The sequence below is a fragment of the Carassius gibelio genome, chromosome A6 (genome assembly GCF_023724105.1).
Source record: "Carassius gibelio isolate Cgi1373 ecotype wild population from Czech Republic chromosome A6, carGib1.2-hapl.c, whole genome shotgun sequence".
Taxonomy (NCBI): Eukaryota; Metazoa; Chordata; class Actinopteri; order Cypriniformes; family Cyprinidae; genus Carassius; species Carassius gibelio.
The window spans coordinates 11,915,163-11,934,566 of record NC_068376.1 but is presented as its reverse complement, the minus strand read 5'-3'; the positions used below and the strand labels follow the sequence as shown (position 1 = coordinate 11,934,566).

Below are 19,404 nucleotides of genomic sequence, written 5' to 3'. Positions count from 1 at the left end.
GTGGGTCATGCCGAGAGTATTGATACCAATAATGTGAAAATTGGCCTTACTTCCTGTCCGCCATTTTGCTTAATGTTGAAAACCTACTTTTTCGAACTCCTCCTAGACCGTTAGCCCAATTTTCACCAAATTTGACGTGCATCATCTTCAGACCATGCTGGCAAAAAGTTATGGATTTTGTGTCGATATACGTAACGGTTCTCATTTAGCGCATCAACGAATTTGCTGGAAGGGTGCCAAAATGCATTTGAGGCTGTATCTCTGCAACACTTTGACATAGTTGCACCAAACTTTGTATGTGTCATCGCCACCTCACACTGACCATGCCACATAAATTTGGTAACAGCGCCACCTATTGGTCAAGAGTAATAAACCATTCAATAACCATGAGTAATTACACTTTTTAAAATGCTAATAACTTGTTAATGCATTAGCCAATTTGAAGGAAACTGGGCTCAAAATATTCCCTGGCTTATGCCGATAACATAGATACCAAATATACCACGGTAAGCTGAACTTCCGGTCCGCCATTTTGATTTATGTTGAAAACATACTTTTTCGAACTCTTGATCAACTGTATGTCCGATTTTCACCAAATTCGAATCAAATGATCTTCAGGCTATACTGATTCAAAGTTATGGATTTTGAGTCGATAGACAAAACCGTTTTCGCATACCACATCGACGAATTTGAGGCACAATGAGAAAATGACACTTGAGGCTGTATCCCTGGAATGCTTTGGCATATTGACACCAAACTTTGTGTGTGTCATTGAAAAGACACACAGAGTACACCAAATTGATTTTATAACAGTGTCACCTATTGGTCAAGCTTGATAAACCAAGTAATCATGCTACTAGAGGTGGAATTGGTGTTTTTCTTTTTTTTTTTTTGCCATTTCAAATACAATAATTCCAAAATTGCTGTTATTGCTCATTAATGTATTTGGTGTGATGCTTTATGCGATGCTTAGCTACTACATTTGCCGTTTGAGTGCTTGGCCCCGTAATTGCTGCTTGCAGCTATATTTAGGGGCCAAGCACCGAAGGTGCGTAGGCACCTATTGTTTTCGTTGGCGTTATTATTATTCTTCTTCTTCCGCCGCAAGTCTATGGCAGCCCATAGAACCGATTGCGGGAAAGTTGTATAAATTGGCACACTGATAGAGGACAGTCCCAACATTAACCATAGCAAATTTGAAGTCTCTATCTCCTACTCTCTAGCGCCACCACTTGTCCAAACTTTCAATGTTTGTATGCTAATAACTTTTGAACCGTAAGCCAGAAAATGGAAATTCTTTTTTCCTCTGAATCCGTGGCTCATGCCAAGTCGAATGAACCCCAAAATTCAAAAATCGCAAGGTTTAGTTTTTTCGCTATTTTCAATTATTAGAAAAACCTACTTTTTCGAACTCGTCCTAGACGGTTAGTCCGATTGCCACGAAAATTGTCTCAGATCATCTTCAGACCAGGCCGGCAAAAAGTTATGGAATTCAAGTTGATTCGTCCAACCGTTGTCGAATGACACGTAAACAAATTTGACAAAAAGCACGCAAAAATGTACGTGAGGCTATATCTCGGCAACAGTTTGTCATATTGAGACCAAACTTGGTGTGTGTTATAACAAGCATGAACTGAGACTACCTGCAGTGTTTCGACACAGCGCCACCTAGTGGTCAGGAGATATGGAAAATGCATATTTTGGCTTATAAATTCTGAATGGTTTGGCCAAAAATCACACAACTGGTCTCTTTAGATTCAGTGAGTCATGTCGAGTCAAATGATATCCAATTTTCCTGTGTCGGCCATTTTAGGTGTCGGCCATTTTGAATTATGTTTTAAAATGCTGTATTTTTTTAACGCAGCATCGTATCGTTTCGCAAATAATTACAAAAATATTCGGCTCCATGCCCTGAAGGTACTCAAAAAGTTTGGTGACAGCGCCACCTTGTGGCCAATAGTTATAATGAAATATCACATAAATGCTAATAACTTTTGAATAAATTAGTCTATTAAAATTAAAATGGTCTCGCTATATTCTGTGGGTCATGCCGAGAGCATTGATACCAATTATTTGAAAATTGGCCATACTTCCTGTCCGCCATTTTGCTTAATGTTGAAAACCTACTTTTTCGAACTCCTCCTAGACCGTTTGTCCAATTTTCACCAAATTTGACGTGAATCATCTTCAGACCATGGCAGCAAAAAGTTATGGATTTCGTGTCGATATACGAAACAGTTCTCATTTAGCGCATCAACGAATTTGCTGGAAGGGTGCCAAAATGCATTTGAGGCTGTATCTCTGCAACACTTTGACATATTTGCACCAAACTTGGAATGTGTCATCGCCACCTCACACTGACTATGCCACATAAATTTGGTAGCAGCGCCACCTATTGGTCAAGAGTAATAAACCATTCATTAACCATGAGTAATTACACTTTTTAAAATGCTAATAACTTTTTATTGCATTAGCCTATTTGAACGAAGCTGGGCTCAAAATATTCCCTGGCTTATGCCGATAACATAGATACCAAATATGCCATAGTAAGCTGAACTTCCGGTCCGCCATTTTGATTTATGTTGAAAACATACTTTTTCGAATTCCTCATCAACCGTATGTCCGATTTTCACCAAATTCGAATCAAATGATCTTCAGACTATGCTGACTCAAAGTTATGGATTTTGAGTCGATAGACAAAACCGTTTTCGCATACCACATCGATGATTTTGAGGCACAATGAGAAAATGACACTTGAGGCTGTATCCCTGGAATGCTTTGGCATATTGACACCAAACTTTGTGTGTGTCATTGAAAAGTCACACAGAGTACACCAAATTGATTTTATAACAGTGCCACCTATTGGTCATGCTTGATAAGCCAAGTAATCATGCTACTAGAGGTGGTATTATGATTTTTTTTAGCCATTTCAATTACAATAATCCAAAAATTGCTGTTATTGCTCATTAATGTATTTGGTGTGATGCTTCATGCGATGCTTAGCTGCTACATTTGCCGTTGGAGTGCTTGGCCCCGTAATTGCTGCTTGCAGCTATATTTAGGGGCCAAGCACCGAAGGTGCGAAGGCACCTATTGTGTTTGTTGGTGTTATTATTAGGGGCCAAGCACCGAAGGTGCGTAGGACCCTCTTGTTTTTGTTGGCGTTCTTATTATTATTATTAGGGGCCAAGCACCGAAGGTGCGAAGGCACCTATTGTGTTTGTTGGCGTTATTATTAGGGGCCAAGCACCGAAGGTGCGAAGGCACCTATTGTGTTTGTTGGCGTTATTATTAGGGGCCAAGCACCGAAGGTGCGTAGGCACCTATTGTAATCGTTGGCGTTATTATTATTCTGCTTCTTCTTCTTCTTCTTCTTCTTCTTCCGCCGCAAGTCTATGGTAGCCCATAGAACCGATTGCGGGAAAGTTGTATAATTTGGCACACTGATAGAGGACAGTCCCACCATTAACTATAGCAAATTTGAAGTCTCTAACTCCAACTCTCTAGCGCCACCACTTGTCCAAACTTTCAATGTTTATATGCTAATAACTTTTGAACCGTAAGCCAGAAAATGGAAATTCTTTTTTCCTCTGAATCCTTGGCTCAAGCCAAGTCGAATGAATCCCGAAATTCAAAAATCGCAAGGTTTAGTTTTTTCGCTATTTTCAATTTTTCGAAAAACCTACTTTTTCGAACTCGTCCTAGACGGTTAGTCCGATTTTCACGAAAATTGGCTCCGATCATCTTCAGACCATACTGGCAAAAAGTTATGGAATTCAAGTTGATTCGTCCAACCGTTGTCGAATGACACGTGTACAAATTTTACGAAAAGCACGCAAAAATGCATGTAAGGCTATATCTCGGCAACGGTTTGGCATATTGAGACCAAACTTGGTGTGTGTTATAACAAGCATGAACTGAGACTACCTGCAGTGTTTCGACACAGCGCCACCTAGTGGTCAGGAGATATGAAAAATGCACATTTTGGCTTATAACCTCTGAATGGTTTGGCCAAAAATCACACAACTGGTCTCTTTAGATTCAGTGAGTCATGTCGAGTCGAATGATATCAAATTTTCCCGTGTCGGCCATTTTAGGCGTCGGCCATTTTGAATTATGATTCAAAATGCTGTATTTTTTGAACGCAGCATCGTATCGTTTCGCATATAATTACAAAAATATTCGGCTCCATGCCCTGAAGGTACTCAAAAAGTTTGGTGGCAGCGCCACCTTGTGGCCAATAATTATAATGAAATATCACATAAACGCTAATAACTTTTGAATAAATTAGACAATTCAAATTAAAATGATGTCACTATATTCTGTGGGTCATGACGAGAGCATTGATACCAATTATGTGAAAATTGGCCTTACTTCCTGTCCGCCATTTTGCTTAATGTTGAAAACCTACTTTTTCGAACTCCTCCTAGACCGTTAGTCCAATTTTCACAAAATTTGAGGTGTATCATTTTCAGACCATGCTGGCAAAAAGTTATGGATTTCGTGTCGATATACGAAACGGTTCTCATTTAGCGCATCAACGAATTTGCTGGAAGGGTGCCAAAATGCATTTGAGGCTGTATCTCTGCAACACTTTGACATATTTGCACCAAACTTTGTATGTGTCATCATCACCTCACACTGACCATGCCACATAAATTTGGTAACAGCGCCACCTATTGGTCAAGAGTAATAAACCATTCATTAACCATGAGTAATTACACTTTTTAAAAAGCTAATAACTTTTTATTGCATTAGCCTATTTGAATGAAACTGGGCTCAAAATATTCCCTGGCTTATGCCGATAACATAGATACCAAATACGCCATAATAAGCTGAACTTCCGGTCCACCATTTTGATTTATGTTGAAAACATACTTTTTCGATCTCCTCATCAACGTATGTCCGATTTTCACCAAATTCGAATCAAATGATCTTCAGTCTATGCTGACTCAAAGTTATGGATTTTGAGTCGATAGACAAAACCGTTTTCGCATACCACATCGACGAATTTGAGGCACAATGAGAAAATGACACTTGAGGCTGTATCCCTGGAATGCTTTGGCATATTGACACCAAGCTTTGTGTGTGTCATTGAAAAGTCACACAGAGTACACCAAATTGATTTTATAACAGTGTCACCTATTGGTCAAGCTTGATAAGCCAAGTAATCATGCTACTAGACGTGGTATTGGTGTTTTTTTTTTTGTTGCCATTTCAAATGCAATAATTCCAAAATTGCTGTTATTGCTCATTAATGTATTTGGTGTGATGCTTTATGCGATGCTTAGCTACTACATTTGCCGTTGGAGTGCTTGGCCCCGTAATTGCTGCTTGCAGCTATATTTAGGGGCCAAGCACCGAAGGTGCGAAGGCACCTATTGTGTTTGTTGGCGTTATTATTAGGGGCCAAGCACCGAAGGTGCGTAGGCACCTATTGTTTTCGTTGGCGTTATTCTTCTTCTTCTTCTTCTTCTTCTTCCGCCGCAAGTCTATGGCAGCCCATAGAACCGATTGCGGGAAAGTTGTATAATTTGGCACACTGATAGAGGACAGACCCAACATTAACTATAGCTAATTTGAAGTCTCTAACTCCTACTCTCTAGCGCCACCACTTGTCCAAACTTTCAATGTTTGTATGCTAATAACTTTTGAACCGTAAGCCAGAAAATGGAAATTCTTTTTTCCTCTGAATCCTTGACTCATGCCAAGTCGAATGAACCCCAAAATTCAAAAATCGCAAGGTTTAGTTTTTTCGCTATTTTCAATTTTTCGAAAAACATACTTTTTCGAACTCGTCCTAGACGGTTAGTCCGATTGCCACGAAAATTGGCTCAGATCATCTTCAGACCATGTTGGCAAAAAGTTATGGAATTCAAGTTGATTTGTCCAACCGTTGTCGAATGACACGTAAACAAATTTGACGAAAAGCACTCAAAAATGCACTTGAGGCTATATCTCAGCAACGGTTTGGCATATTGAGACCAAACTTGGTGTATGTTATAATAAGCATGACCTGAGACTACCTGCAGTGTTTCGACACAGCGCCACCTAGTGGTCAGGAGATATGAAAAATGCATATTTTGGCTTATATCTTCTGAATGGTTTGGCCAAAAATCACACAACTGGTCTCTTTAGATTCAGTGAGTCATGTCGAGTCAAATGATATCCAATTTTCCTGTGTCGGCCATTTAAGGCGTCGACCATTTTGAATTATGATTTAAAATGCTGTATTTTTTGAACGCAGCATCGTATCGTTTCGCAAATAATTACAAAAATATTCGGCTCCATGCCCTGAAGGTACTCAAAACGTTTGGTGGCAGCGCCACCTTGTGGCCAATAGTTATAATGAAATATCACATAAATGCTAATAACTTTTGAATAAATTAGTCTATTAAAATTAAAATGGTCTCGCTATATTCTGTGGGTCATGCCGAGAGTATTGATACCAATAATGTGAAAATTGGCCTTACTTCCTGTCCGCCATTTTGCTTAATGTTGAAAACCTACTTTTTCGAACTCCTCCTAGACCGTTAGCCCAATTTTCACCAAATTTGACGTGCATCATCTTCAGACCATGCTGGCAAAAAGTTATGGATTTTGTGTCGATATACGTAACGGTTCTCATTTAGCGCATCAACGAATTTGCTGGAAGGGTGCCAAAATGCATTTGAGGCTGTATCTCTGCAACACTTTGACATATTTGCACCAAACTTTGTATGTGTCATCGCCACCTCACACTGACCATGCCACATAAATTTGGTAACAGCGCCACCTATTGGTCAAGAGTAATAAACCATTCATTAACCATGAGTAATTACACTTTTTAAAATGCTAATAACTTTTTAATGCATTAGCCTATTTGAAGGAAACTGGGCTCAAAATATTCCCTGGCTTATGCCGATAACATAGATACCAAATATACCACGGTAAGCTGAACTTCCGGTCCGCCATTTTGATTTATGTTGAAAACCTACTTTTTCGAACTCCTGATCAACCGTATGTCCGATTTTCACCAAATTCGAATCAAATGATCTTCAGGCTATACTGATTCAAAGTTATGGATTTTGAGTCGATAGACAAAACCGTTTTCGCATACCACATCGACGAATTTGAGGCACAATGAGAAAATGACACTTGAGGCTGTATCCCTGGAATGCTTTGGCATATTGACACCAAACTTTGTGTGTGTCATTGAAAAGACACACAGAGTACACCAAATTGATTTTATAACAGTGTCACCTATTGGTCAAGCTTGATAAACCAAGTAATCATGCTACTAGAGGTGGTATTGGTGTTTTTTTTTTTTTTTTGCCATTTCAAATACAATAATTCCAAAATTGCTGTTATTGCTCATTAATGTATTTGGTGTGATGCTTTATGCGATGCTTAGCTACTACATTTGCCGTTGGAGTGCTTGGCCCCGTAATTGCTGCTTGCAGCTATATTTATTATTCTTCTTCTTCTTCTTCTTCTTCTTCCGCCGCAAGTCTATGGCAGCCCATAGAACCGATTGCGGGAAAGTTGTATAATTTGGCACACTGATAGAGGACAGTCCCAACATTAACTATAGCAAATTTGAAGTCTCTATCTCCTACTCTCTAGCGCCACCACTTGTCCAAACTTTCAATGTTTGTATGCTAATAACTTTTGAACCGTAAGCCAGAAAATGGAAATTCTTTTTTCCTCTGAATCCTTGGCTCATGCCAAGTCGAATGAACCCCAAAATTCAAAAATCGCAAGGTTTAGTTTTTTCGCTATTTTCAATTATTCGAAAAACCTACTTTTTCGAACTCGTCCTAGACGGTTAGTCCGATTGCCACGAAAATTGGCTCAGATCATCTTCAGACCATGCTGGCAAAAAGTTATGGAATTCAAGTTGATTCGTCCAACTGTTGTCGAATGACACGTAAACAAATTTGACGAAAAGCACGCAAACATGCACGTGAGGCTATATCCCGGCAACGGTTTGTCATATTGAGACCAAACTTGGCGTGTGTTATAACAAGCATGAACTGAGACTACCTGCAGTGTTTCGACACAGCGCCACCTAGTGGTCAGGAGATATGAAAAATGCATATTTTGGCTTATAACTACTGAATGGTTTGGCCAAAAATCACACAACTGGTCTCTTTAGATTCAGTGAGTCATGTCGAGTCAAATGATATCCAATTTTCCTGTGTCGGTCATTTTAGGCGTCGGCCATTTTGAATTATGATTTAAAATGCTGTATTTTTTGAATGCAGCATCGTATCGTTTCGCAAATAATTACAAAAATATTCGGCTCCATGCCCTGAAGGTACTCAAAAAGTTTGGTGGCAGCGCCACCTTGTGGCCAATAGTTATAATGAAATATCACATAAATGCTAATAACTTTTGAATAAATTAGTCTATTAAAATTAAAATGGTCTCGCTATATTCTGTGGGTCATGCCGAGAGTATTGATACCAATAATGTGAAAATTGGCCTTACTTCCTGTCCGCCATTTTGCTTAATGTTGAAAACCTACTTTTTCAAACTCCTCCTAGACCGTTAGCCCAATTTTCACCAAATTTGACGTGCATCATCTTCAGACCATGCTGGCAAAAAGTTATGGATTTTGTGTCGATATACGTAACGGTTCTCATTTAGCGCATCAACGAATTTGCTGGAAGGGTGCCAAAATGCATTTGAGGCTGTATCTCTGCAACACTTTGACATATTTGCACCAAACTTTGTATGTGTCATCGCCACCTCACACTGACCATGCCACATAAATTTGGTAACAGCGCCACCTATTGGTCAAGAGTAATAAACCATTCATTAACCATGAGTAATTACACTTTTTAAAATGCTAATAACTTTTTAATGCATTAGCCTATTTGAAGGAAACTGGGCTCAAAATATTCCCTGGCTTATGCCGATAACATAGATACCAAATATACCACGGTAAGCTGAACTTCCGGTCCGCCATTTTGATTTATGTTGAAAACCTACTTTGTCGAACTCCTCATCAACCGTAGGTCCGATTTTCACCAAATTCGAATCAAATGATCTTCAGACTATGCTGACTCAAAGTTATGGCTTTTGAGTCGATAGACAAAACCGTTTTCGCATACCACATCGACGAATTTGAGGCACAATGAGAAAATGACACTTGAGGCTGTATCCCTGGAATGCTTTGGCATATTGACACCAAACTTTGTGTGTGTCATTGAAAAGTCACACAGAGTACACCAAATTGATTTTATAACAGTGCCACCTATTGGTCAAGCTTGATAAGCCAAGTAATCATGCTACTAGAGGTGGTATTATAATTTTTTTTTGCCATTTCAATTACAATAATTCCAAAATTGCTGTTATTGCTCATTAATGAATTTGGTGTGATGCTTCATGCGATGCTTAGCTCCTACATTTGCCGTTGGAGTGCTTGGCCCCGTAATTGCTGCTTGCAGCTATATTTCTTCTTCTTCTTCTTCTTCTTCCGCCGCAAGTCTATGGCAGCCCATAGAACCGATTGCGGGAAAGTTGTATAATTTGGCACACTGATAGAGGACAGTCCCAACATTAACTATAGCAAATTTGAAGTCTCTATCTCCTACTCTCTAGCGCCACCACTTGTCCAAACTTTCAATGTTTGTATGCTAATAACTTTTGAACCGTAAGCCAGAAAATGGAAATTCTTTTTTCCTCTGAATCCTTGGCTCATGCCGAGTCGAATGGACACCAAAATTCAAAAATCGCAAGGTTTAGTTTTTTCGCTATTTTCAATTATTCGAAAAACCTACTTTTTCGAACTCGTCCTAGACGGTTAGTCCGATTGCCACGAAAATTGGCTCAGATCATCTTCAGACCATGCTGGCAAAAAGTTATGGAATTCAAGTTGATTCGTCCAACTGTTGTCGAATGACACGTAAACAAATTTGACGAAAAGCACGCAAACATGCACGTGAGGCTATATCCCGGCAACGGTTTGTCATATTGAGACCAAACTTGGCGTGTGTTATAACAAGCATGAACTGAGACTACCTGCAGTGTTTCGACACAGCGCCACCTAGTGGTCAGGAGATATGAAAAATGCATATTTTGGCTTATAACTACTGAATGGTTTGGCCAAAAATCACACAACTGGTCTCTTTAGATTCAGTGAGTCATGTCGAGTCAAATGATATCCAATTTTCCTGTGTCGGCCATTTTAGGCGTCGGCCATTTTGAATTATGATTTAAAATGCTGTATTTTTTGAACGCAGCATCGTATCGTTTGGCAAATAATTACAAAAATATTCGGCTCCATGCCCTGAAGGTACTCAAAAAGTTTGGTGGCAGCGCCACCTTGTGGCCAATAGTTATAATGAAATATCACATAAATGCTAATAACTTTTGAATAAATTAGTCTATTAAAATTAAAATGGTCTCGCTATATTCTGTGGGTCATGCCGAGAGTATTGATACCAATAATGTGAAAATTGGCCTTACTTCCTGTCCGCCATTTTGCTTAATGTTGAAAACCTACTTTTTCGAACTCCTCCTAGACCGTTAGCCCAATTTTCACCAAATTTGACATGCATCATCTTCAGACCATGCTGGCAAAAAGTTATGGATTTTGTGTCGATATACGTAACGGTTCTCATTTAGCGCATCAACGAATTTGCTGGAAGGGTGCCAAAATGCATTTGAGGCTGTATCTCTGCAACACTTTGACATATTTGCACCAAACTTTGTATGTGTCATCGCCACCTCACACTGACCATGCCACATAAATTTGGTAACAGCGCCACCTATTGGTCAAGAGTAATAAACCATTCATTAACCATGAGTAATTACACTTTTTAAAATGCTAATAACTTTTTAATGCATTAGCCTATTTGAAGGAAACTGGGCTCAAAATATTCCCTGGCTTATGCCGATAACATAGATACCAAATATACCACGGTAAGCTGAACTTCCGGTCCGCCATTTTGATTTATGTTGAAAACATACTTTTTCGAACTCCTGATCAACCGTATGTCCGATTTTCACCAAATTCGAATCAAATGATCTTCAGGCTAAACTGATTCAAAGTTATGGATTTTGAGTCGATAGACAAAACCGTTTTCGCATACCACATCGACGAATTTGAGGCACAATGAGAAAATGACACTTGAGGCTGTATCCCTGGAATGCTTTGGCATATTGACACCAAACTTTGTGTGTGTCATTGAAAAGACACACAGAGTACACCAAATTGATTTTATAACAGTGTCACCTATTGGTCAAGCTTGATAAACCAAGTAATCATGCTACTAGAGGTGGTATTGGTGTTTTTTTTTTTTTGCCATTTCAAATACAATAATTCCAAAATTGCTGTTATTGCTCATTAATGTATTTGGTGTGATGCTTTATGCGATGCTTAGCTACTACATTTGCCGTTGGAGTGCTTGGCCCCGTAATTGCTGCTTGCAGCTATATTTATTATTATTATTATTATTCTTCCGACTGGGCGTCTATGGCAGCCCATAGAACCGAATGCGGGAAAGTTGTAATGGTTTGACATTCTGATAGAGGACAGTGCCAACATTAAGTACACCAATTTTGGTGTGTCTAAGTCAATCCCTCTAGCGCCACCAACTGTCCAAAATTTCACTTTAATTTTGTTAATAACTTTTTAACCCTAAGGCCAATCAACGAAATTCTTTTTTCCTCTAATTTCTGAGCTCATGCCGATTCGATTGCACCCTACGAAGTCATTTCCGTCATAGAAATATGACCGCCATTTTGAATTTCTTTAAAAACCTACTTTTTCGAACTCGTCCTAGACGGTTTGTCCGATTCACACGAAAATTGAACCATATCATCCTCAGGCAGTGCTGACCAAAAGTTATGCAAATCAAATTGATTCGTCAAACCGTTTTCGATAAACGCTCTAACAAATTTTATGTAGTGCTTACAAAAACAGTCATAAGGCTGTATCTCGGCAACGACTTATCCTATTCAGACCAAACTTGGTACATGTCATAACAAGCATGACCTGAGGCAACATGCTGTGATTGGGCGCAGCGCCACCTACTGATCCGGAGATATGAAAAACTGCTATTTTTGCTTATAACTTCTGAACAGTTTGTCCAAAAATCATAACATTGGTCTTCTTAGATTCAGGGCAACATGCCGAGTCGACTGATATCCAATTTGACCATTTCGGCCATTTTGACTGTCGGCCATTTTGAATTTTGCGCTAAAATGCTGTATTTTAAGAACGCATCAGCAGATTGTTACGAAACTTGGTATGGTTCATCAGCACAATGTCTTGAAGGAGCGTGAGAAATTTCAAAACAGCGCCACCTAGTGGTGATCTTCTGTTTTTTAAATGCTTATAACTTTGGGTGTGGTTGACTTATTTTCACGAGACTCATCAAATTGGACTCCTGAAACCTTACCGAGTCCTATGATACCAAACATGCTAGGTTTTGCCTTTCGGTTTGTGTAGCGTTGTGATTTAGCGCTTAAAAAACATTTGGCTATATCTTCGAAACCGCTTGTCTGATCGAGACGAAACCACCATCAGAAGTTCGGAAACATAGGTCGATAGCTATACGCCAATGCCCAAATGCCAAAATATTGATAGTAAGGGGTAGTAATATTCAATCAAAGTCAAGAGTCAGTCATTTTTTACGTGCTTTTTCATATAAATGTCTATAACTCTGAAGTGAATTGAGATATTTTCACCAAAATTGACACACATATGTATGGGCTCACTCTGAGCACACATAAAAAAAATGGTGGGACTGAGCCTCTTGGTGGCGCTATAATAGAACAAAACATGAAATTCTCATTGACTTCAATACAGTTTTGTGAAATAAAATGCTATACTAAACAAATGCATTGGTGTAATATTACGAAACTCAGAATGTGCCAACAACACCATCCCCTGAAGGTATTCAAAATATTTTGAAACAGCGCCACCTAGTGGTCAAAAGTTATAACTCAATTTACGTAAAGGCTAATAACTTTTGAATAAATCTGGCTATTGACATGACGCTGGTCTTTGTAGATTCCTTGGGTCAAGTCGAGAACATAGATACAAAGTTTTCCTTATTTGGCTGAACTTCCTGTCCGCCATTTTGATTAATGTTGAAAACCTACTTTTTCGAACTCCTCCTAGACCGTTTGTCAGATTTTCACCAAATTTGACGTGGCTCATCTTCAGAACATGCTGGCAAAATGTTATGGATTTCGTGTCGACATACGAAACGGTTCTCATTTAGCGCATCAACAAATCTGCTTGAAGGGTGCCAAAATGCATTTGAGGCTGTATCTCTGCAAAGCTTTGACATATTTGCACCAAACTTTGTATGTGTCATCGACACCTCACACTGACCGTTCCAAACTAATTTGGTAACAGCACCACCTATTGGTTACACGTGATAAGCCAATAAATCCTATTACTAGTTGTTGTGTTGATTGTTTTCAAGCCATTTTGCCTAAAATAATCTTAAAACTGTCTTAATTACTCATTCCTGCCGTTCGTCTGAAGCTTGCTTCTGTAGTGCTTGGCCCCGTTATTGCTGCTTGCAGCTATATTTATTAGGGGCCAAGCACCGAAGGTGCGTAGGCACCTATTGTTTTCGTTGGCGTTATTATTATTCTTCTTCTTCTTCTTCTTCCGCCGCAAGTCTATGGCAGCCCATAGAACCGTTTGCGGGAAAGTTGTATAATTTGGCACACTGATAGAGGACAGTCCCAACATTAACTATAGCAAATTTGAAGCCTCTAACTCCTACTCTCTAGCGCCACCACTTGTCCAAACTTTCAATGTTTGTATGCTAATAACTTTTGAACCGTAAGCCAGAAAATGGAAATTCTTTTTTCCTCTGAATCCTTGGCTCAGGCCAAGTCGAATGAACCCTAAAATTCAAAAATCGCAAGGTTTAGTTTTTTCGCTATTTTCAATTATTCGAAAAACCTACTTTTTCGAACTCGTCCTAGACGGTTAGTCCGATTGCCACGAAAATTGGCTCAGATCATCTTCAGACCATGCTGGCAAAAAGTTATGGAATTCAAGTTGATTCGTCCAACTGTTGTCGAATGACACGTAAACAAATTTGACGAAAAGCACGCAAACATGCACGTGAGGCTATATCCCGGCAACGGTTTGTCATATTGAGACCAAACTTGGCGTGTGTTATAACAAGCATGAACTGAGACTACCTGCTGTGTTTCGACACAGCGCCACCTAGTGGTCAGGAGATATGAAAAATGCATATTTTGGCTTATAACTACTGAATGGTTTGGCCAAAAATCACACAACTGGTCTCTTTAGATTCAGTGAGTCATGTCGAGTCGAATGATATCCAATTTTCCTGTGTCGGCCATTTTAGGCGTCGGCCATTTTGAATTATGTTTCAAAATGCTGTATTTTTTGAACGCAGCATCGTATCGTTTCACAAATAATTACAAAAATATTCGGCTCCATGCCCTGAAGGTACTCAAAAAGTTTGGTGGCAGCGCCACCTTGTGGCCAATAGTTATAATGAAATATCACATAAACGCTAATAACTTTTGAATAAATTAGTCTATTAAAATTAAAATGGTCTCGCTATATTCTGTGGGTCATGCCGAGAGTATTGATACCAATAATGTGAAAATTGGCCTTACTTCCTGTCCGCCATTTTGCTTAATGTTGAAAACCTACTTTTTCGAACTCCTCCTAGACCGTTAGCCCAATTTTCACCTAATTTGACGTGAATCATCTTCAGACCATGCTGGCAAAAAGTTATGGATTTTGTGTCGATATACGTAACGGTTCTCATTTAGCGCATCAACAAATTTGCTGGAAGGGTGCCAAAATGCATTTGAGGCTGTATCTCTGCAACACTTTGACATATTTGCACCAAACTTTGTATGTGTCATCGCCACCTCACACTGACCATGCCACATAAATTTGGTAACAGCGCCACCTATTGGTCAAGAGTAATAAACCATTCATTAACCATGAGTAATTACACTTTTTAAAATGCTAATAACTTTTTAGTCCATTAGCCTATTGCAACGAAACTGGGCTCAAAATATTCCCTGGCTTATGCCGATAACATAGATACCAAATATGCCAGTGTTTACTGAAGTTCCGGTCCACCATTTTGATTTATGTGGAAAACCTACTTTTTCGAACTCCTCATGAACCGTATGTCCAATTTTCACCAAATTCGAATCAGATGATCTTCAGACTATGTTGACACAAAGTTATGGATTTTGTGTCGATAGACAAAACCGTTTTCGCATACCAAAGCGACGAATTTGAAACACAATGACAAAATGACACTTGAGGCTGCATCTCTGGAATGCTGTGGCATATTAACACCAAACTTTGTGTGTGTCATTGAAAAGTCAAACAGAGTACACCAAATTGATTTCATAACAGTGCCACCTATTGGTCAAACTTTATAAGCCAAGTAATCATGCTACTAGAGGTGGTATTATGATTTTTTTTTTGCCATTTCAATTACAATAATTCCAAAATTACTGTTATTGCTCATTAATGTATTTGGTGTGATGCTTCATGCCATGCTTAGCTCCTACATTTGCCGTTGGAGTGCTTGGCCCCGTAATTGCTGCTTGCAGCTATATTTAGGGGCCAAGCACCGAAGGTGCGAAGGCACCTATTGTGTTTGTTGGCGTTATTATTCTTCCTCTTCTTCCACCCCACTTCTATGGTAGCCCATAGAACCGATTGCGGGAAAGTTGTATAATTTGGCACACTAATAGAGGACTGTCTGAACATTAACCGTAGCAAATTTGAAGTCTCTAACTCAAACTCTCTAGCGCCACCAATTGTCTAAACTTTCAAAAACTTGATGCTAATAACTCTTGAACCGTAAGCCACAAAATGAAAATTCTTTTTTCCTGTGATTCCTTGGCTCATGCCGAGTCGAATGGACACCAAAATTCAAAAATCGCAAGGTTTAGTTTTTTCGCTATCGTCAATTGTTCGTAAAACCTACTTTTTCGAACTCGTCCTAGGCCGTTGCACCGATTGTCACGAAAATTGAATCAGATAATCTTCAGACCATGCTGGCAAAAAGTTATGGAATTCAAGTTGATTTCTCAAACCGTTTCCGAATAGCTCATGAACGAATTCTTCGAAAAGCACGCAAACGTGAACGTGAGGCTATATCTCCGCAACGGTTTGGCCTATTGAGACCAATCTTGGTGGGTCTTATAACAACCATTCCCTGGGACTACCTGCAGTGTTTCGGCGCTGTGCCCCCTAGTGGTCAGGAGATATGAAAAATGCATGTCTTTGCTCATAACTTCTGAACGGTTTTGCCAAAAATCACAAAAGTGGTGTCTTTAGATTCAGTGCATCATTCCGAGTCGAATGATACTGAATTTTCCCAATTCGGCCATTTTGGGCGTCGGCCATTTTGAATTTAGTTGTAAATTTCTGTATCTTAAAAATGAAGTTCCGTATCGTTTCGCAAATAATTACAAAAATGTCCGGCTCCATGCCCTGAATGTACACAAAAAAATTGGGGGCAGCGCCACCTTGTGGTCAATAGTTATAACGATTTTTCGAAAAATGCTAATAACTTTTGCATACATTAGCCTATTGTAACAAAACTGATGTTGATAGATTCCTTGGGTCATGCCGAGAACACCGATACCCCATTTGTCAATTTTGGCAAAATTTCCTGTCCGCCATTTTGATTCATATTGAAAACCTACTTTTTCGAACTCCTCCTAGACCGTTGCTCAGATTTTCACCAAATTTGATTTGGATCATCTTCAGACCATGCTGGCAAAAAGTTATGGAATTTGTGTCGATATACGTAACGGTTCTCATTTAGCGCATCAACGAATTTGCTGGAAGGGTGCCAAAATGCATTTGAGGCTGTATCTCTGCAACACTTTGACATATTTGCACCAAACTTTGTATGCGTCATCGCCACCTCACACTGACCATGCCACATAAATTTGGTAACAGCGCCACCTATTGGTCAAGAGTAATAAACCATTCATTAACCATGAGTAATTACACTTTTTAAAATGCTAATAACTTTTTATTGCATTAGCCTATTTGAAGGAAACTGGGCTCAAAATATTCCCTGGCTTATGCCGATAACATAGATACCAAATATACCACAGTAAGCTGAACTTCCGGTCCGCCATTTTGATTTATGTTGAAAACATATTTTTTCGAACTCCTCATCAACCGTATGTCCGATTTTCACCAAATTCGAATCAAATGATCTTCAGACTATACTGATTCAAAGTTATGGATTTTGAGTCGATAGACAAAACCGTTTTCGCATACCACATCGACGAATTTGAGGCACAATGAGAAAATGACACTTGAGGCTGTATCCCTGGAATGCTTTGGCATATTGACACCAAACTTTGTGTGTGTCATTGAAAAGTCACACAGAGTACACCAAATTGATTTTATAACAGTGCCACCTATTGGTCAAGCTTGATAAGCCAAGTAATCATGCTACTAGAGGTGGTATTGTTTTTTTTGTTTTTTTTTTGCCATTTCAAATACAATAATTCCAAAATTGCAGTTATTGCTCATTAATGTATTTGGTGTGATGCTTCATGCGATGCTTAGCTCCTACATTTGCCGTTGGAGTGCTTGGCCCCGTAATTGCTGCTTGCAGCTATATTTATTATTATTATTCTTCCTCTTCTTCCACCCCAAGTCTATGGTAGCCCATAGAACCGATTGCGGGAAAGTTGTATAATTTGGCACACTAATAGAGGACTGTCTGAACATTAACCATAGCAAATTTGAAGTCTCTAACTCAAACTCTCTAGCGCCACCAATTGTCTAAACTTTCAAAAACTTGATGCTAGTAACTCTTGAACCGTAAGCCACAAAATGAAAATTCTTTTTTCCTGTGATTCCTTGGCTCATGCCGAGTCGAATGGACACCGAAATTCAAAAATCGCAAGGCTTAGTTTTTTCGCTATCGTCAATTGTTCGTAAAACCTACTTTTTCGAACTCGTCCTAGGCCGTTGCACCGATTGTCACGAAAATTGAATCAGATAATCTTCAGACCATGCTGGCAAAAAGTTATGGAATTCAAGTTGATTTCTCAAACCGTTTCCGAATAGCTCATGAACGAATTCTTCGAAAAGCACGCAAACGTGAACGTGAGGCTATATCTCCGCAACGGTTTGGCCTATTGAGACCAATCTTGGTGGGTCTTATAACAACCATTCCCTGGGACTACCTGCAGTGTTTCGGCGCTGTGCCCCCTAGTGGTCAGGAGATATGAAAAATGCATGTTTTTGCTCATAACTTCTGAACGGTTTTGCCAAAAATCACAAAAGTGGTGTCTTTAGATTCAGTGCATCATTCCGAGTCGAATGATACCGAATTTTCCCAATTCGGCCATTTTGGGCGTCGGCCATTTTGAATTTAGTTGTAAATTGCTGTATCTTAAGAATGAAGTTCCGTATCGTTTCGCAAATAATTACAAAAATGTCCGGCTCCATGCCCTGAATGTACACAAAAAAATTGGGGTCAGCGCCACCTTGTGATCAATAGTTATAACGATTTTTCGAAAAATGCTAATAACTTTTGCATACATTAGCCTATTGTAACAAAGCTTATGTTGATAGATTCCTTGGGTCATGCCGAGAACACCGATACCCCATTTGTCAATTTTGGCAAAATTTCCTGTCCGCCATTTTGATTCATGTTGAAAACCTACTTTTTCGAACTCCTCCTAGACCGTTGCTCAGATTTTCACCAAATTTGATTTGGATCATCTTCAGACCATGCTGGCAAAAAGTTATGGAATTTGTGTCGATACACGTAACCGTTTTCAATTAGCGTACCAACGAATTTGCTGGAAAGATGCCAAACTGCATCTGAGGCTGTATCTCTGCAAAGGTTGGAGATATTTACACAAAACTTAATATGTGACATTGTCACATCACATTGACCACGCCACATCATTTTGGTCACAGCGCCACCTATTGGTCAAGAGTAATAAACCAATCAATAACCGCTAATTATTACATTTCCAATAATGCTAATAACTTTTGATTGCATTAGCCTATTATCATGAAACATGTCTCAAAATGTTCCTTGGGACATGCCGACAACATACATACCAATTATGTCATATTAAGCAAAACTTCCTGTCCGCCATTTTGATTCATGTTGAAAACCTTTTTTTTTTAAACTCATCCTCAACCGTTTGTCTGATTTTCACCAAAATTGAATCAGATCATCTTCAGACCGTGCTGACAAAAAGTTATGGATTTCGTGTCAATAGACGAAACCGTTTTTGTACAGCGCTGCTTCAGATGTCAGGCATCTTCACAAAATGAGTCTGAGGCTATATCTCTGCAAAGCCCATTAGTGGTCTTCCAGTGACATCTAGTGGTCGTAAATGCAATTTATCATACAACACTGTCTCTTTAACCTTTATAACTGTTAT

The 19,404-nt window shown here is 39.2% G+C and overlaps 1 protein-coding gene and 1 long non-coding RNA gene across 2 annotated transcripts in view; one reads left to right on the top strand and one right to left on the bottom strand.

Annotated features, from left to right (window-relative positions):
• The window catches only part of srp68 (signal recognition particle 68), a 125,128-nt gene that overhangs the window by 13,470 nt on the left and 92,254 nt on the right, over nt 1-19,404 (top strand). The window lies entirely within an intron of this gene.
• LOC128016229 (uncharacterized) lies at nt 3,206-17,783 on the bottom strand. The gene is made up of 3 exons (XR_008184093.1): nt 16,943-17,783; nt 13,919-14,912; nt 3,206-3,682 (listed from the first exon to the last, which is right to left on the bottom strand). It is a non-coding gene; the product is annotated as an uncharacterized LOC128016229 (long non-coding RNA).